Source organism: Rhipicephalus sanguineus, chromosome 11, assembly GCF_013339695.2.
Source record: "Rhipicephalus sanguineus isolate Rsan-2018 chromosome 11, BIME_Rsan_1.4, whole genome shotgun sequence".
In the NCBI taxonomy this organism is placed as follows: domain Eukaryota; kingdom Metazoa; phylum Arthropoda; class Arachnida; order Ixodida; family Ixodidae; genus Rhipicephalus; species Rhipicephalus sanguineus.
Window position 1 is genome coordinate 93,292,097 of NC_051186.1, and position 1,019 is coordinate 93,293,115.

Sequence of the window (1,019 nt, forward strand, 5' to 3'; positions counted from 1 at the left end):
GACATATGCAACAACTGCGGAGAACAGAACGCTGACCCAAACAACCACAAATGCGAACTGAAATGTAAGCTCTGCGGAATGCCACACGAAACGGCAAGTAGAGAATGTAGAAGGAAGCTAAAGCCGGCCCCACCACCGTTGAGAGTCAGGGAGCGATCAAGATCGCGGCAGAGAAGCTTCGGATATCAGAACAATGTAGTGACCATGAACGACAACGACCACGCTGTGTCGCTGCCTCCAAGGGATGAGACCAACCAAGAAAGACTATCCAGACCCAAGTCGAGATCGAGATCGAGAGGAAGAGAACGGAGCGTCCCCAGCACAACGCCAACGGACGTGGAGCCCGACAATGTCCAGCGCAAGCTAAGCTGGGCCAACGTCGTCACAGGGCACAGTCATTCGTCGATGGAAAGTACTAGCACTCCAACCACGAAGCACTATACGTACGAAGAAACGATAACAATTCTTCGAAGAGAGAACGAAGAACTGAGGCAAGCGCTAGAACTGCAAAAGAAGAAGACGCAAGAGAAGGAAGCTAGCACGGGGAAGCAGCTCGAATACCTTATGCGAGAAATAGAACAGCTACGAAGAGAACAGACTCAAAATTCTCAAACACCACCATCACGTCCGCCATCTCAACCCCCATCATCACCTCCACAACCGAAGCCAGCAACACTGGCGAATCAAACAAAGGTAACGCAGAACGACCTCAGGGTACTCGAAGACCGCATCAACGCCAATATGACAGTCGTGATGGACGACATCATGTCCAAGGTATCGCAGGTTGTAGAGACCACGGTAACACAGCTGCTACAAACTGGGTTCCAAACTCTCAAGAGCGAAATGGAGAATCAGATTCGGTCACTAGAGACCAAAATGACGCAATCGGGGGAAAGCTTCAGTCAGCGCATTCACACGCTGGAAGAAAGAGAGAATGCCCGAAAGAAGCCTAAGTACCCAGTGAGAGAAGCTGAGATCCTGCAAACCTTAAGCAAGAAAGATGGCGAGGCCAACTAAGA